This window comes from Sminthopsis crassicaudata, chromosome 3 (assembly GCF_048593235.1).
Source record: "Sminthopsis crassicaudata isolate SCR6 chromosome 3, ASM4859323v1, whole genome shotgun sequence".
Classification (NCBI taxonomy): Eukaryota; Metazoa; Chordata; class Mammalia; order Dasyuromorphia; family Dasyuridae; genus Sminthopsis; species Sminthopsis crassicaudata.
The window spans coordinates 552,445,907-552,464,525 of record NC_133619.1 but is presented as its reverse complement, the minus strand read 5'-3'; positions in this window follow the sequence as shown (position 1 = coordinate 552,464,525).

Here is an 18,619-nt window from a genome sequence, read left to right as displayed (position 1 = left end):
ATGTTTTTAAAATACTTGTTTTATTTCTTAAAATTTGGAATAAAATAAATAAAGAAATTTAGACCTCACATTCCACCAGAAAATTGCCTGTAACCAGACCATTATTAACCACTCCATTATTATATTGTGAACTGTTGTCCATGATAACCAAAGCATAAATGGATCCACAGAAATTTAAAGTAAATATTTTTGTAGATATTGTGATGTCAAATACTCATAATCTTCAAGCTATATGGAATAAAAATCTTTTAAAATATAGAGAGACCTACCTAGCAGAAGAGAGCAAAATCATGGGAGAACCAGATAAGGTCCTTATCGTCCCTGTTGCTTTGGCTTTGAATTGTCCCAAGGATGCTTTTCAGAGGCCTATGTAGGAAGAGCTTACATTATAATATATTTGTTTGACTTAAAAAAGGAGCTATTTTATCAACTTGGGCAAATTAATAGAATATTAAATATATAGGAGTGATTGGAGGAAAGCAACATTTCCAGGGATCTTTTCTGCTTGAACTCCATTGAAAAAGAAGAAAAGAATCAGATGAGATAATATGGTGGTAGACAAAGAGGGTCTCTGAATTTTCCATTTCTTGTCATAAATCATATCATTTTAGAATAATTCCCCTTTTCAATATAAATGGGCAATCACACCTAATTCTCTATTTTGCCTTCCTTTACCTAGATTCTATTACCCAGCACAAGTTGAATCCACACTGTCTGGTCCCAGAAATAATGACAAACTTTCAAATGAGAAAGTCTCTATTTTTCTCTCCCTAAAGTACACAGCAAATTGCCACTGAAGTAAATGACTAACCTATTGTCAACTTGTGACTATATTTTCTCTATACTCCAAGTACCTATGAAAAATCTCTTTTAGTCAGAGATCCACTTTTCCCAAAGAAACAAAATTTTCTCACATATTAACTATATCTTTCACATTGTATGACTTATAGCAAAGTACAAAATAAACTTTCCTTCTTCCTTTGCTCTCTCCCCTGATCCAGCATGCTTCAGAATCCATCTGAGATAGAAAGAACTGCCTACAGAGGGCACCTACCTAACTTATGATCCTTACTCATATCTGTAGCAGCTAGATTGCACACAGGGCTTAGATAAGATGTCAAGCAACTATTCCATTCCATGTGATGAGATGGAGAACCATCATACCTTACCATTTGCCCATCACTGTTTCCTAAGCTCCTCTAGACCTTATTTCCTAATGCCTATTTATTCCCTGAAGGGCCTTGGCAGAAGCATTTTGCCTCATTAGGACCAATGGGCTTTGCCATCCACCTGACTGCTTACTCTGTCCTGAAATGGAACCCTCTCTTATGCATTTCCTCAGCTAGAATCTTAGGTTCTTAAGAATAGTGATTGCCTCATTTTTCTATTTTTATCCCAGCTCTGGGTTAAATGCAAATGCTTAATAAATGCATTTCCATTTATTTCATTTATTTATATAACTATATTCTAATTGTAATAATAGTAACATCAAATGAGTAAATTATGAGAACAAGGTATTGTCTGTCTCTAAGATCTGTGGTGAAGGAAGGGATTTATGGTCAAAGAAGAACTAGAGAATATTATGAAATGCAACATGTATAAATTTGATCATATTAAATTAAAAAGGTTTTATACAAACACAACCAAGATAAAAAGAAAAGCAGAAAACTGGGGGAAAATTTTTACATCTAAAGTTTCTGATAAAGACCTCATTGAGAAAGCAAATTATCTATATTGACTTGAATTTATAAGAACGCAAGCAATTCTCCAATTGATAAATGATCCAAGGATATGAACAGACAATTTTCAGATGAAGAAATCAAGCCCATTTCTAGTCACATGAAAATATACTCTAAATCACTATTGATTAGAGAAATGCAAATTAGGACAACTCTGAGGTACCACTTCACACCTCTCAGATTGGCTGAGATGTCAGAAAAATAAAATGATAAATGTTGGAGGGGATGTGGGAAAAACGCATTGTTGGTGAAGTTGTAACTAATCCAATCATTCTGGAGAGAAATTTGGAAGTATGCCCAAAAGACTATCAAAGTGTACATATTCTTTGAACTAGGAATGTTTCTACTGGATTTGTATCCTTAAGTGATAATAAAAAAGGGAAAAGGACTCACATAGCTCACTATAGAATCTTGGTATCAGCCTGAGTCTTTGATCTTAGGAGAAGTGTAAAGAGGTGGGACTCATGTAGATGGTCAAACATGGAGTCTATTTATTCCAAATTTTCTCAGCCTTATATAATTATGCCTTTACATAACTATAGCACACTGCACATGCATTAACTATATACTGTGCATGTGGGACCCCATAAACAACTTGCTATTGTGTGTAAATGTTTCTTTACCACTTGGTATAATTGTACTTTAATAACAACACAGGTTGTCACCTCCCCCTGACTTCTCAGGAAGACTGAGAGCCCTTAGGGAAGGATGGGGAGCCAAACCAGACACTGTAAGCAGGGTTCCTTTGACTGGACTAAAGGCTCTTGTACTTCGCCCAGAGTTCCTCACTATCTGTGGCCCTCTACACACATGTAGAAGCTTGTTTTATAGTGACAAGGAATTGGAAACTGAATGTGTGCCCATCAGTTGGAGAATGGATAAATTAGTTATGATATATGAATGTATTTGAATATTATTATTCTGTAAGAAATGATAAGTAGGATGATTTTAGAAAGATCTGGAGAGACGTAATGAACTGATGCTAGGTGAAGTGAGTAGAACCAAGAAATCATTGTACACAGCAACATTAAGATTAATTGTGATGTACTTGTCTCTTTTCAACAATGAGGTGATTCAGGGCAATTCCAATAGTCTTGAGATAGAGGGAGCCATCCACATCCAGAGAGCGAACTATGGAGACTGAATGTAAATCATAACATAGTATTTTTACCCTTTTTGTTGGTGCTGCTTGCTTAACTTGTTTTTTTTTTTTTCTTTCCCATTTTTTCCCATTTTAATCTGATTTTTCTTGTACAACATGATAAATGTGGAAATATCCTTAGAAGAATTGCACATGTTTAACCTATATTGGATTACTCAATCTAGGGGAAGGGGAGATGGGAAGGGAGAGAGAAAAATTTGGAATACTAGATTTTGCAAGAGTGAATGTTGAAAAGTAGCTTTGCATGCATTTTGAAAAATAAAAATTATTGTTATAAAAAAATAATAACATCCCAAACAATGAGTATCCAAGTTTTGAGCCTGTAGTTGGCCTAAGACCGTAACTTGTTTCTGTCCCTTATCTGCTCTTAGTAATTAGTACATAGTTTGTTGGTAAATCCCTTAAAGAAATATCCCCATTTGCTCTTTTCTGCTACTTTTGACTGACTTAACTTTGCCATAGTTAACTTTGCAAGTTCCCTGTCAAGAATTTTGCAGAGAGGAATAGCTAACCATTAATGTTCTTTCCAGCTTCAACAGCATGTGATTCTTGAATATCTCGCAGAGGGGACATCAGAATTCTAATATTGGTAGCATGCAGAAGGATCAGGATTTTTGGATTTAGAATTTACCCTGGGTTGCTAGTTACCAGGTTCTTGGACCTAAATGACTTTAGACAATTCATTTCCCCCTTTCTCAGCCTCAGTTCCTCAAATGTAAAATAAAAGGTTTGGATCATATTTTTAAGCTCTACCACTCTCTTCTCAGTATTTTCTAGCTCTTAAACTGTTGCTTCCTACACTTTTAGTGATTAACTAGTCCAAGTCCCTTAATTTGCAGTCAAGGGAACTGAGGGTCAGACAAATTAATATATTGACAAAGGTCACACAGTGAGCTAGGCTTTTGCTTTAGTTTACAAATACTTTTCTTGGTTCAGAAGTAGCCTGAGATGGTAAAGACATCAAGTCTGCATCTTGAATTCTGACTGAGCATTCCTGCCTTTCAGACTACTGACCATGTACCACTAACACAAGATTGGCTGACAATTAATTTCCTAGTGCTGGGTTCATTATGTCTGCGTCGGCTTTTCAAGTTAACTTTTATTGTGCTAAACAAACTCTAATGAATAAATGATAATATTCCAAATTCCTTAGGACTCATACCATTATTCCCCAAGGATGAGCTTCCTTGGCAGAGCTTGCCAGTTTCCTGTCCCCTGCCACCCTCAGAGGTAGTTACTGTTGCTGGTGACAAACGCACAAGGACTGATACATTTCAGGGAAAGGAAATGTATAAAATGTTGTCTGTTTAAAAATTAAAATTAATTTGCCCTGTGAATTGTGAAGCTCTTCTTTTAATAATGCTCTGAATAATTCAAGAATACTTGGACTAAATAAAAGTCATTGCAACATGTTTTCTGCCACCTTGGAGATATAGCTCAGGAGGGAAAGGATAGTGGGGACAACATGGAATTCTCTTGTGTTTCAGCTGCCAGGTATGAATGAATTTGTGTTAACTTGCCTCTTAGGGAAATTGTAGTAAACTAATTGGTAATGGGATTCCAATTAAGTAGCTATATAACCTTAGGCAGTAACTGAATATTTTGGGACCTAAGACTCCTCATCTGTGAAAGGAGGGCAATGAACTGGATAATCCCAAAGAACCCAGGTAGCTCTGGGGCTCTAGGTCTAACCACAAAAAGCAGAAAAGAACATGGGCTTGGAAATGATCACCTATTTGTCCTGGTTCTGTGGCACTTGTTACTTGTGAATATTGATCAAATCACTTTACTTGAGCCTCAGTTTCTTTCATCTGTAAAGTGAGGACCATGCCCATAAATTGTGGGGTCCCTTAAAGCTCTTCTCTTTCTACAATTATTCTATTTCATTTATGACATCAGCTCTCATAGATTCAATTAGCATCTCTATGTTGAAGACTTCCAGACTTACTTATCCAGTCCTAATCTCTTTCTAGTCTCTATTTTTGCATGTTTAAATGTTGGGAGTGGCACTTCACTACAGCCTACTTATTACACTCCTCAATTCCCTATCTAGTGACACTGATTTTGCTCTTTGCTATTCCTTTCCTGAGAGACATAATCCTCTTTCTCTTGCTCTCCTATCTACCCTGACTTCCTCCAAGGCCTGGGCCAAAATTTCATCTTCCACAAGAAGCCCTTCTGATTCCACTTAATGCTTGTTCCATCCCTCAGTTAATTATCTTCAATTTATTCTGTATATATCTTCTTCATATATAATTGATTATATCTTATCTCCTCTTTTTGATTATAAACTCTTTGAAGATAGATTTTTTTACCTTTTTAAAAAAAGATATCTTAGAATATAAGAAGGAGGCCCAGGTCAAAAATGTCTTCATCCTTCTTCAGGTCTCACTACTAAAATCTCTATAGGAATTTCTTTTCTTTTCTTTCTTTTTCTTTTTTCTTGCTTTTTTTTCCCCTGAGGCAATTGGGGTTAAGTGACTTGCTCAGGGTCACACATCTAGGACATATTAAGTATCTGAGGCCGGATTTGAACTGGGTCCTCCTGACTTCAGAGCCAGAACTCTATCCTCTATATCATCTAGCTGCTCTTATTTTTTTAAATTAAAGCTTTTTAATTTTGAAAACATACATATGCATGGATAATTTTTCAACATTAACCCTTGCAAAATCTTGTATTCCAATTTTTCTCTCCTTTCCCCCACCCGTCCCCTAAATGGCAAGTAATACAATATATGGGTAAAAAAAATGTTAAATCTATTATATGCAGACATATTTATATAATTATCTTGTTGCACAAGAAAAATTAGGTCAAAAAGGAAAAAAAAATTGAGAAAGAAAGCAAAATGTCAACAACAAAAAGAGTGAAAATGCTATGTTGTGATCAATACTTAGTTCCCACCATTCTCTCTCTGGGTGTAGATGGCTCTCTTTATCACAACATCATTGGAAGTGGCCTAGATCATCTCATTGTTGAAAAGAGCCACGTTGCTGTGTACAATGATTTCCAGGTTCAGCTCATTGAACTTAGCATCAGTTCATGTAAGTTTCTTTAGGCCTCTCTGAAATCATCCTGCTGATCATTTCTTTCTCCAAATTCTAGTACTGGATAATTCTTTCCTTCTCCCTATGTCCCTTCACCTTTTAGCTTCTTTATATATATATTGTCTTTCACTATTATATGGACTCATTGAGGGAAGCGACTATTTGTATTTCCAGACCTCAGACTAGGGTCAGGTGCAGAGTAAGTGTTGTATGAATGTTTGTTGACTGACTAATTGTATCATCATTTCATTCATATTTTTCTGTCTTCTCCACAAGAATTATATGAAATATTTTATCAAAAACTTGACTAACGTCTAGATAAATTATATATATATATATAATGTTCTCTTTATTTCTGTGTCAAAAAAGAAAATATGTTTTGTCTGACATGTCTTGTTTTAGGTAAAAATTGATAATCCTGTGATTCCCAAGATCTTTTACAGGTTTCCAATTTTATGAATGACAGAGTAATTGCTTGCCTATATTATATATGACTTCTTGCAGACAGACTTTTACTTCTTTTTGTATTCCTAGCATTTAGGACAGTAGCTGACACATTATAGGCACATACCAAATGTTTAATAATTGATTGATTGATAGAGAGAAGGCAGCAGCACAATAGTTAAACACAAGAGATCTTGGTGGATCTAGAGAGGAAGGATCATGAAAGAGTGTTTGAAGTAAATAAGACAGATGGAGAACCTCAAAGACAAAAAACTCTTGCTCTTATATTCTGCCTTAGACTTGTCCTTCCTGATATGCTGTACAATCATGCACAGATCCAGGCTGGCCTGTGTTGTATAAATGGTGTTTAGAGACAGGGTCAATTGCTTGGCTCCCTCCCTTCCTGAGAAAATCCCCCGGGGCCACCCTGGAGGACGTGGAGACATTTTAACAAGCCTGACAAAATCCTCTCAGAAAGTCAGTGCTCTTGAGGCCTGAGAAATGCAAAGCTGACAAGTGAGCGGGCTGAGTGATTTCCTTCTTTTAAAAAATATAACTCCAGCAAGATAAAGATTATTTGCTTTGAAGCCCTTCCGATTAAAATCACATTTCTTCAGCAACCACATTTCTTTCCTCAGGATCTCACCCCAAATAATTGTTTCTAATTTGCAATGCAAGCAGAAACAAAATAATAAAGAGTTCTCCCAGAGAAAGGGTGGATTTATCTTCATCTTCTACTTGTCTTCAAATGATTTAATGGAAACTATTAAAAGTACTATCCTTTCAGAAAGAGCTGTGGGAGCTTGGAAGTCTCTTTAGCATTTCAGAGGATGGTAGGATCATTGGACTTGGAGTCCTAGATTCATACAATGACTCTGATTCTTACTTATTGTTCATATAATTGACTGAGCCAATCATTTAACCTTTCTGAAGGTCAAATTCTTTATCTGAAAAATAGGGGTGGTAATAATAATATTATACAAATTGTCTCACTAGACATTCTCTTGATGAACTCATCAGTTCCCTTGGATCTATCTATCACCTCTATGTAGACCAGTGATGTCAAACTCAAATAGAAAGATTATTAATGCAAACTTAAGGAACCTAGTGGCCCCTGTTAACTTTGTTTTAAAACATAACTATCTTTGCTTTACTGTAGTTTTATTTACTTTGCAAAGTATAAATTGCATTTTAATTTGTTTTGGCTGGATTTGGAAATGTTGTATTTGCATGGTATCCAAGGCTGCATTTTTGACACTTTTTATAGCTCTTAGATCTAAACTCTTCTCTATACTTCTGCATCACTTTAGTTAATCAGAATTTCTTACTGGATGTCCCTTAGGTTTCTTGAATGAAACACGTCCAAAGCAAATTTCATTATTTTCCCCATAAACCTCTTTCCTCTTTTTAACATCTATATTTCTATAGAGGACATCACCATCTTTTTGTTTACCTAGTTTTATATCCCCCTCTCCCTCAGTAATCCTCTAAATTTCCACCTCCCTCATGTTTTTCATTCATGTGGTTGCCAGGTCTTATCAATTCTGTCTTACTTCCTTCTCTTCACTGTCATGACCATCACACAGTTCAGGCCTTCATAATTTATTGGCTAAATGATTGCAATAGTATTTAAATTTGTGTCCCTACCTTGAGCCTGCTCTCACTCTTATCCAATCTTCTGAATATTTGCCCAGCTTACACACACTTCTGATAAGAGTGTAAACATCTTGAGGGCAGGAGCTATTTTGTTATTTATTGTCTTCATATACCTAACACTAGTAATAGCTAGTATTTATGATACCTTAAGTTTGCAAAGTACAATATTATGTCATTTGATCTTTATAGGTGTTATTAGGGAGATAGGTGATCTTATTACCATTCTTTTATACATGAAGAAACAGAGACATAAAGAGGTTAATTGATTTGACACAGTGTCACAGGCAAGATTTTAAATCAAATCTTCCTGATTTCAAGTCTACTGTTCTATCTCCTATGTTACCTAATACACTGGACAATGCCTATCATATATTTTCTGTTGGATTAAACTGAATACTTGCTGCATATATGGACTGTGAGTCTGATCTTCTATGACAACTGGTAGTTTAGTGGATGGAGTGCTTGGTCTAAAGTCGGGGAGACATGATTTTAATCTAGTAAGTAAAATGGTAGTGCTGAGTTAATTTTTTGATTTCTGTGCAATGAAGCCCAGCTGGTAAGATTCATGAAGTGATGGGATAGTATGGAAAGGCAGGGCTAAGATTCCCAGACCTCCTTAAGGTCTTGTAGTCTATATTGCTAGGAACAGATTAAAAAAGAAATATTATATGGAAAAAATTGGATTGAATGAAAAAGGATTATCTGCTAAACCATGCACCCAAGTCTGAGATTCTGCAAATCATTATTCATTTTGTTCAAAAGAGATCCCTGGGGTATTTGTGTAAAGTGTATGTGTATAGGTTATTTGGATATACATTTGGATTGTCTAAATTCCCCTTGTAGGGAGACTTGAATGGTTTCTCTCAAGAATCTGGCCTGTTTCTGTCTAAGTGACACTTTGATTTCTTGTCTGGAGAGGAGCCAGAGAAGATGCTGTAAGGTTCACCATTCTGCTTTCCATTGGAGGTACCAGAGCAGTATTATATCTAGTTGTCCTCTCTGTCATCCTCCCCCCTCCCAATATTTTTAGTCCAAAGGAAATAATTTTGAAGTTTCAGCTACTTCGCTTGGTTGCTGTCCCTTAAAGGAGAAAGAATATAGCTAATATCTGAAGGCCAAGTTTTTCTCATTAAATACTAGAAACAAAAAAAAAACTCTATCACAACTAGTGAAAAGGGAATACATCCCTTTATCCAAGTACATTGCAGATGGAGTTGAGAGAAGTTATACCTGTTAGACAATAAGCCTCTCTTACTGGGAATAAGATAACTCATCTCAACCAAGAGAAAAAGAGGCTCTAATTTCTTACAAGGGGAAATTCTTCAAATTATCTAGAGAATTCAAGGACATTTTAAGACACTGGCTCCTCTACATGTCTGTTCCTTCCCAGAATCTTCTCTCTGCTTCTTCTTCTTTTTTTTTTTTTTTCCATTTATTCTCTATCTGATCAACCAGGTTTCTCCTCAAACATATTCTGTAGAAATAGGAAGAAAGAAAGGTCTTTCTTTTCTTTAACTGTGATGTCAACTCTATTTTTCTTTTCCACCAATCATAAGTCTAATGTAAATATACCAGACTTGACTCGATTTCCCCTATTTTCCCTTTATATTTCATTTCCTGCCAGTAATATGACTAAAGTAAAGAGTCTTAAGATCTTCATATAAAATCTTATGCACTCCTGGAATGATCAGCAGGAAAATTAAAATTCAAAGCAGAACTAGAAAATATAAGGCAGGGCATTGATTTATTTATTTTTTTTTTCCAAAGCAGATTTGATTTGATGACTGTTAGAAGTGATTAGTATGATTGTGTTAGGATATGTTGTTCTGGCAAATCATCTTAGTAAAGATCTTTCCTTAAGAGATCAGCAAACCATTTATAATGTTCATCAGAATCAAAGGAGGAATGACCTAAACAGGAATTATTATGAATCAGACACTAGCTTCTGAAAAACTACCTTCTGTGTCTTAAAAAAAGGATTATGACTTCCAAATGTTATATTAGTTTCTGTGGACATACACAAGCTAGTCTGTTTAGCCTTTGAGAGTGGATTTGGGGCATATCTGAATATCTTATAGATGATCAGAAGAGCTTCTTGTCTACTTCTAATTAATTTCCCCAGTGTGGTATAACAGAAAGAGCACTGAACTTAAGTCAGAACTGAGCTCAAACTTTGGTTTTCCCACTTGTCTTGGGCAAGTCACTTTACTATCTCTAAGTTCATTTTCTCCTGAGAAAAAAATGGATAATAGTAGTTGAATTGCATACTTCATATAAATTTTATAAGAGGAAAACATTTTTATAAACTTTTACATGTTGTAAATATGATTATTATAATCTTTATATGGTGGAGCCACTCTATTGGGACTTTTCAGATAAAATTAAGAACTCATCTTTCAGTGCCCTAAAAACTGTGTCATTCCAGAACATCTACCACCTTATCTTCAACACCATTTTCATTTTTTCAAAAAATATAATCTGAAAAGGGGAAAAAAAACACTTGAACATCTTCCTCTCCCCAACTTCTCCAAAGTGACCCAGAAGACACTAATTACCATATTAATTTTTTAGAATAATTTTACAGTATGGGAATTGATTGTCCTTTAAAAGTGTAGCTCATGTACTGGAACTATTTTTCCCAATTGGTCACTTGGCACTGGAAAGTCAGGCTTCCAGATAGCCCTCAAGGTCTCAACATAGGCCTAAGGGCTGAGGGTAGTTTTCTTTTTCTTTCTTTTTTAGAAGGTAGTTTTCTAATGCTTTAGCATATGATCTCTCTGAATAGTGGGCTTCCCCTACTGATTACTAATAATATCAATTAGTTAGCCAGGCTTAATTAGAATTTAATTTTGTTGGGGGAATTTACTATTTTCAGTTATTTAAATTAATTTTAGAAAGTTGGTATCAAAAACATCAACTAAAAGTCTCAAATATACCTTTTCAACAGGATATATACAATGTCCAGGGAAACATGGGCTCAAGCTTAGAAAACATATGTGACAAAGAAATACTTCAGATATTCTAGTTGTTAGAAGCCTCTCCTCCTTCCCTCTTCCCTTTCATGGGAAGACTTAATTCTCCTTAAAAGCATGTGATAGCTTCTATCAGGTTTCTTAGAATTTTGAAGTTGTTTTTCCTCAGGATGTTGAGTTTGTCTTCAGTTCCCAGATGCTTAAAGTTCCTTGCTAGGACTAGGGCATCAGTCGAAATCCCTAAATTCTATGTCCCTTTAAAGCTCACAATGTTCCTCTCTAGTCCATGTAGGAATATAATTATAGACTATAATTTTTCAAAATATTTTATTCTATTCCTTTTGTTATTTCATATGGCTGAAAAATACACGAGCTATTCTGATTTCACTTGCCTTTTATTTGAAGATATTGTTTTAGGCTTCTTGCATAAGTTATTGTTTGTCATTATGTACCTGAAAGTTTGAGAGTTTGGGTACATGTGTGTTTGTTCTTAGAAGAAATTTGGACTCTCTAAATTGATTGTCTTATTGCCTATATTCAGAATTTATTAGCAAAATTTCTTAAATTATTTCCAGAATTTTTTCCTTAAATTATCATGTTCTTGAAAACATGATTCTTAAGTTGTTTCAGTTAATTCTGTCTTCAAGATTAGTCTCTTGGAGAACACATGTAAAATTCATGAGTTCTTTTAATTTTGACTTTTGCTTCTTTTCTTCTCTTTAGCATTTTATGCTTCAAATAAGTTTATGTCATTTTTAAAAGAGAGATTACTCATCCTGCTTTTTTCTAACCTGTTAAATGAAATTTTAGATTATTTATTGATAGAAAGCTCTATATTCTGACAAAATTGACCCTAATTTAATTTCTTATTCTGGCTTTCATTTTTTTTAAACTATTCAATAATTTTTTGTTGTCCCAAGTTCTCTTGGGAGTCTATAGGATTCTATATTCATTAGGTATTGGGGACTTTTTTTTTTCTTATAATATCTAATGAGAGTTTTGTTTTCTACTTGACACTTCATTATTCATCTTTCTTTTTCATTTTATGGTCCTTTCTTGTGTGTGTGTGTGTGTGTGTGTGTGTGTGTGTGTGTGTGTGTGTCCTGAGCTTTTCCTGAGATTTTCTCTTTTGAAATCTTTGGTGTGTCAGTTTTTTTTTTTTGTATTCTCCCATCCCTCACTTTCTGGCCTTTCTCATTTTGTTGATAGATGTACCACAAAGATGGGGACCCAAGGCTTTAACTTCATCCTCATATTAGGAGTTATAGGGCTTATTAGGCCTGTTCTCAGTTAGATTTCTGAATTTGCTTCTTCAGACTGGACATAAGCATTTGTTTCTCTGCTCCAATTCCTCCCTTGGTTAGCCTTTCCTTTTTCACAGCTGAGCTGAAACAATTTGTCACTTTTTTTTTTCAAAGTAGAAGGTAGATATTCTGCTTTTTGTCTGCAATTTTGGCACCTTGAAAAGGCATATATTTTCAAACATCTTTCATTCCCCTTTTACTTTACCTAAACGTGGCTGGATAGTATGTTTCTCCTCTACTGTGAAGGGTGAGGGTAAAGCCTCTGTATCAGTGGAGGAATCCAAGAGGGGCTCCTGCATAAATCTTTGACTTAATTTATACTCATGTCATGCGTATATTAATGGTAAGATCTCCCAACATTTGAGTGAGGCCATTGTGGTAAAACTAATGGAAGAGCATATCTGGGAGTATCACAGAATTAAAGAAGCAGAATGGGTTGAAATCTGCATCTTTCGAAGTGATAATTACATCATTGAGATCATAGATGTGTTGTAGTATAGGAGTAGAGAATGATAAAGCATTTATGAAACCCTTACTTTGGGTAAGGCACTATGTTTAGAACTGGGCATATAAATACAAACATAAAAATGACAGTTCCTACTTTAAAGATTTTATATTCAAATGAGAGAAAACAACACAAACTAGAAGGGAATTTGAATAGAGAAAGGAGGGAGCGAAGATACAGCAGTACAGAGAATCAAGAAGAGAGAACTCATTAAGAACTCATTAAGCTGAGCAAAGATTTTATCAATCATCAAGATGAGAAGGCTATTGATATGGAGATGAAGGAGAATGAAGAGTCAGCAATGGAGTTGAAAGAAAACTGAGTATGGATGTCTTGGACTCTTCAAGAAATAGAGATCCATCCTAGTAGTTCTCCTCTGCTATTCAGAGAGATCTCTAGCAAAGGAGAACAAGAATTCCTAGGATGCACCTAATTCACACAACTCTGCAAGAGAAGGAGATAATCTGTTTCTCTTTAAAAAGGTATCTGAACTTGCACTGATTTGTATTACATGTCGAGGGGTACAAATTTCATTAGTACATGTGAATAGTATAAAGACTTGTGAGATCAGCTAAAGATAAAAACATTTTCAACTGGAATGATTGGGGAAGGTTTTGTGAAGTGATAGCACTTGTACCACTTACTCTTTTTTTTTTTTAAAGGGATTTGAAATGGTAGTAATAGAGGTAAGGCATTCTAAGTAGAGAGAATAATGTGAGCAAAGACAAGTAGTGGGACAGAATGGAATGTCTTTAAGGGAAACTGGGTAATACAATTTGACTAGAACATGTATGAGGCATGGTCAGAAAGGAGAAAGGTGCCATAATTGTTGAGATTCTAGGATATCAGGCTTAGTAAGTTGGAAATTATTTGATAAGCAGTGGCCAGTCATGAAAAATTTTTGAACAAGGAGGTAAAATGAAATTTAGAGAAATTGGGAAATTTAGTCCGATTATTCATGTAACCCTTCTGAATAGTGTCTATGTTTGCCAGAGTCTATACCACTTGTGAATAAGACTAATCATATATCATGGTATAAAGTTTTTTTTTGTAAATAAGATCATTATTTTTATATCACATTATTTATTTGTGGATTCCATAGGTTATCCTTCCTCCAGTACTTGTAAACCTTGATCACCATTATTTGTTGGACTTCAAAATACTGATTTATGAGCATTTCTGGAAGGGAACAAACATTTATACAGTGCCTATTATGTGCCAATCAATTTACATATATTATCTCATATGATCTTCACAACAACCATGTGAGGTATTTTTATACCCATTTTACAGCTGAGGAAACTGAAGTAGATAAAGTGACTTACCTAGAGTTATATAGTCAGTAAGTGAGGTGGGATTTGAACTCAGATTTTTTCTGACTACAAATGCAATGCTCTATCAACTGTACTCTCACTTATTTCAAGTTCCTCTGTATAGAAGTCAGTATCTTACCAAGTCCTTCTCTATTTCTTTCCTATTGGGAATTTAATTCTAATAGACATGGAGAGGAATTGATTTAAACCAATAGGTGCTTTTTATTCTAGTGGTCCTATGTAACATTTTATTTCTATCCTGACAATTATTTGTAGAGGTCATTATGGACAAAACTGTGACATAGACAGAGTTTGTTTTCAAAGCCCCTCCATGGCCTTAGTTCCCCTTCTTGTCCCCTCCACCATAGCACTGACTTTATTCTTTCTCTTAATTGCCCAAGAGGTCCCACTATGGTGTACTGTTCAAATTTGCTTTATTATACTGTACTTTTCTCCTCCCTCTCTCTTTCAAAATCTGTCAATCCCATATTCTTTTCTCAGTGTTCTAAGTGATCAACTAGTTCATTCATATTAATTGTATATTTTAATTCACATTAAAGTATTAATGGATACTAAGGGTAAGTGTATGATCCTTCTTGGCTAACATTTACATTTTAATAAGGGATTACTAGAAACACCGGCAGCAAGGTACTACATGGATAGAGTGCTTGTCCTGAAGTCAGGAAAACTCATCTTTCTGAGTTCAAATCTGACTTCAGACACTTAACTAGCTGTGTGACCCTGGGCAAATCACTTAGCTCTGTTTGCCTCAATTTCCTCATTTGTTAAATAAGTTGGAGAAGGAAATTCAAACAACTCGTATTTTTGCCAAGAAAATCCCAAATGGGGTCCTAAAGAATCAGATAGAATGAAAAAACAACCACAAACTAGAAACAAAATGCCTTAGTTCAAAGGAATGAAATGCTGATGGTGGTATTTCAGGCACTGTGACAATCCAATGATAGAAATTCTTTTGGACAGCAAATGGGATTTTCTGGGTCCTTCAAACTGTACCTTGCAAACTGTCTCCAAATGTTCCTGTGTATAGAACTAGCTCTGATTGCTCAGTCGATCAAAATTACATTTCCTGAGACCTTCTCATGGCTCTATTGGATTATTTTTTTTTTTTAGCATTTTGAATTTCAGGATCCATCTGCCCTTGTCATTTCTAAGATTCTCCTGAGCATTGGCACTGAGCTCTGTTGCAGAACCTTCTTTTGGAAGCAGGAGCCTTTCAGACTATTAGAGGTAATGGCATCTGAATCAGAGAGTGTGTTTCTGAGTTTCATTCATTGCAGGATTAAGTCCTAACTGCACTTTCCCAATTGAACATCGACCAGGTGCATTTATTGAAATGGATGAGCTGGGACAGCTGGGGAATCGCTAGACAGAGTGTTTCTCCCTCATCCGCAAAGCCTGGAGACCTTTTTGGCCTCAATTTGCTGCGAGTTCATGGGGAGATTGTAAAGAGGTAGGGTGTGACATGCAAATCATCATTTGCCCTCATTCAGTACCTCCTTTGGTGTGAGAGGCCATTGAAGATGTCCACATGATGAAACCCTGCTTCCTGCGAGCCAGGGAAGGTTAGAGAATTTGCCCTGTTTGCTCAGCTTTGTTACTAGGCTGTGTAACTCTGATGTTTGCTTGGGGCTATGACAAGGCCTTTATGCATCTCAGTGTAGAAAGTGACAGCTGTCTGGAAATATAAGGGGAAATGAAAATACCAATGAATTTCTCCCAAGGAAGCCAGCAATGTTAGGAAGAATTATGTTTACATACCCAGTGTTCCTTGGCATGTGGTCCCTCCCTCTCTGAATCTTTTATTCCTCTCAGCTTGAGACTTCCTTATCAAAGTCTAGTTTGTATTATTTGTGTACATGGGGGGATACAAATTGCATGGTGGGCAGGAGCAGACAGAAGCATCCGACCAACAATGGTTTGCATATGAGAGTACTGTAAAAAACATTTTTGAGGACATATATATGGCTGGAAAAGGGGAAAGATGCCTGAGGGGGCTTAGGGTGGGTTACAAAGTAGTGCTTATTTAGAAGTGATTGATGTCTGTCACATGCTGTATAATAAGAGGAGAGGGTGTCTAGTAGGGATTTTAGGTATTTTAATTTATTTTTTCACCTTATATGGAGGCTATTTATGCCAAGGGATAAAAAAGGAGAGGCTATTCTTGCTGTGCAGATTGTTGGGAACACAGGCCAAAATGAACAAAGGCCTGAACTACATGTAATATAGAATAATTTTACATACATGTATATATTTATATGAAGACAACTTTATATTTTCACATATACATTTTAATATGCACAATTTATATATACATATATACCTATATACATGTATGTATGTAGGTGTGTATATATTACTTTTAGACACAAATAGGTATATATACGTGTGTATATATTACTTTTAGACACAAATATATATATTTATATATATACCTATTTGTGACTAATAGTAACATATATATTATATATATGTGTGTGTGTGTGTGTGCGTGTGTCTGTATATACATATTTGTGTCTAATAAAAGCTACCTCTAGAATGTGGGAGGGGAGAAAAAGGAAGAAAAAAAAAGAAAATTATTTTAAGAAATTTATATATTTAAAAGCAATACTAAGCTCCACAAAATAAATTTGCAGTTTGATGTGCATTTTTATTATACTGTTTTAGAAATGTTTGTTTTATTCCATAATTAAAAATAAATAAAAAGTGTTGGGACCCTGGATCTCTTAAAATCAGCTGGAGTCAGGATAAATTAAAAGTCTTTATTCCTGGTCTTTTGCTGTGGAGGTCAGCAATCTCCACACCTCCTTCCTCTCTCTCCACCTCCAGGAGAATGCCTCAATTTCCTACTCCTCCTCCACCCACTCATGTTATTTCCCCTTCTTTTTCCACACCCACCGATCCAGCCAGCACAGAATAGTTGGGAAGGGTCATCCTTCAAACATGTTAATAGAGAATTGTTCACGTGTTCCATTATCCAAGTACATTTGCTTAGTTCTAGCCTTTACAAAAAATAAAATAAAAAGAAACATGGCTGAAGAGTACATAGTTGTAGGGTTCTAGAGAGTGACTATACCCAAAGAAGGACCTCATTATGTCATTTTTGTCCCTGGAACCTGTGGAGATTGCTTTCTTTTGGTATAGGCTACTTGATATATTTGTGTTTGATAATAATTACGTGGAGCTACTTTTGTTGTTGTTGTCAGGGACTATTGAATGTACTTAAGTGCAGCAGTGCTACTTCCTAAGTAGTAAATGAACCACAAGAAATTCACCAGTGCCTTGGTATTTATGAAATGTTTTCAGAAAGACATATAAGAAATGTGTATTGGATGGGAAGGGGTCAAGCCTTGCACCGATAGATAGTGTTCTATTTATTTTTTACTATCAGCATAAATTTATCTAAAGTCTAAGATGTATATATCTATCCTCATAATTGGATCATAAGATTCTTGGGAGGAGGTATTGTCCAGTATTATATTTTTGATTCTTTAACATTATATCACATATATAGAAGCTACTTAATAAAAATACTTGTTGAACTGAAGTTGCAAAAAAACCACCATTCAGTTTTAGTTTCTGCTCTTCTCTCAGATTATTCCATTTTTATTTAGATATATCAAACCCCTCCTAGAAGGCAGCTCTCTTTACAATTATTGTTTTGTTAGGGAAATATGAGTAACTGGAGAGGTCCTTTATTTATTTATTTATTTTTAGGTTTAGAATTTTGATTTTTCAAGTTGCAGGCAGCCTCCAGTGAGTAATCTCTTATCTACCAGAGAGCAGAGCTTCCACTAATACATAATATGCAGCTATTCTATAATCTGTAGTCTTAGGGTACAGGGATGTACTGAGATTAAGTGACTTGCCTAGAATCACACAGTCAGTGTGTGCCAAAGACAAGACTTGAATCTTGGATATCCTTGTTATTTGTCCTTGGATATGTCATTTGTCCATTACCAGGCGTGTTCTTAAAGATCTTATATCTGGATGAAGTTGACTAAAGCATCTGTACATCCTTCAGGAACTCAAGGTCACATCTCTGTCAGGATGAAACTTTGAAGAAGGACTTTAGTGAATGATCAAAAAAACAAAACAACTTTCTTCCTTTGGGGATACTTTGACAAGGTTTTATGAAGAATGTGACTTTTGAATAATAATAAATAATAATGATAACTACCACTTATTTAGTATTTTTAAGTTGGCAAAACATTTTACACATGTTATCTTATTTGGTCTTTACCAAATTGGTGTTATGTTTGTATCTATTTTACAAATGAGGAAACTGAGACAGTGGTTCACTCCCTCATCTAGGGTCATACAGTAAATGTCAAAAACAAGATTTAAACTTTGATCTTCTTGATTCCCAATATAATACTTTCTTCATTCTTTCAATTAATTATCTTAAGGGGTCCTTAAAAGATGACTATTGGGCAGAGATTAGAGGGAGTTCATTCTTGG